The following is a 1160-nucleotide window of genomic DNA, read 5'->3' on the forward strand; positions in this document are numbered from 1 at the left end:
TCTAATGCATGAATATAAAATGCAAAAGATATCAAATCTAAATTGCTTTATATTTCATAGGGAGTCATGACAGTGAAGTTGTTGAGCTGGAACAGCAGAGAGACACACTGAGAGACAGGAAGAGCTGCAGGGTTTTAATGGCACCGTAGGGAGTCTTCTGGTGTCTGCGGTTCTTCACTAAGCCGCTCTGTCATCTCTGCTGTGCCTTCAGACTCCCTCGACACTGAGTGTGTGTGTGTCAGCTCATGTATTGAAATGCTCCTCTGTACTGTAGCATAACACAATAACTTAATCATAACGCTCTTAATGGTTATTCATTCACATCACTGCGGTGTAGCATCTGTTGTTATGGAAACAGTCCTAGCACGTGTGGACCGGATGGGCCTGTTCTGTTTTTCACTTCATGCACGGGAGTCAGAATCTTTCTGGCATTATGAATGAAATGCTGGACTCTGCGGTTCTGATGTGATTAACTGTTGGTAATGAGGAACAGTGCGTTCTGTTCTTACCCTATCAGAATGTCCCGTGGCGGTGGCTAAGACACGCCCCTTTTTCCAGTCCCACACGCACACCGTGTTTTTGGCATCAAGTCCCACAGACGCTAAACGCTGAACGTTCAAAAACACAAGACAGGAGAAAATAAGTGGTTAGACGGGAGCATTTACAAACACAAATGAAGAAAATTCAGTTTTAATAATACTACTACTCAGGGTTATTATAGTTAACTAAAATTAAAACCATTAAAAAAAACTATATCATTACATGAAATAGACATTAACTGAAATAAAATAAAATACCAAAAAAAATTATTTCAGCTAGTTGCCAACATTTCTTATTTTAATTTAGTTCTGAAATAACAATTATAGACATGTATAAAAATTTTTTAATAAAAATGACAAAAAAACACAAGAAAATTACAAAAAATGTTATTAAAATAAAAATAAAAACTGATTTAAAACATTAATAAAACATATAATGGTATCTCAATGATACAAAAATAACAACTTACCAAATATTAGGGGTGTAACAATATATTGTGTCAAAATATTATCGCAATACAAAACTGCAACAATATGTATCGTGAATAGTTCAACCAAAAATAAAAGTTTAGGTGATTGTTCACATAAAAACAATGATCAACGCATCAAATATGGTAAACT

At 35.0% G+C, this 1160-nt stretch overlaps 1 long non-coding RNA gene across 1 annotated transcript in view; it reads right to left on the reverse strand.

Moving 5' to 3' along the window:
• Window positions 1–610, reverse strand: part of LOC107578429 (uncharacterized) — a 2351-nt gene extending 1741 nt beyond the window's left edge. Inside the window, exon 1 of the long non-coding RNA XR_001608348.1 lies at window positions 510–610. This is a non-coding gene — a long non-coding RNA (uncharacterized lncRNA). The remainder of the gene's footprint in view (window positions 1–509) is intronic.
• Between the last annotated feature and the right edge of the window lie 550 nt (window positions 611–1160).

The sequence above is a fragment of the Sinocyclocheilus grahami genome, unplaced genomic scaffold (assembly GCF_001515645.1).
Source record: "Sinocyclocheilus grahami isolate Dianchi unplaced genomic scaffold, SAMN03320097.WGS_v1.1 scaffold10135.1, whole genome shotgun sequence".
Lineage (NCBI taxonomy): Eukaryota > Metazoa > Chordata > Actinopteri > Cypriniformes > Cyprinidae > Sinocyclocheilus > Sinocyclocheilus grahami.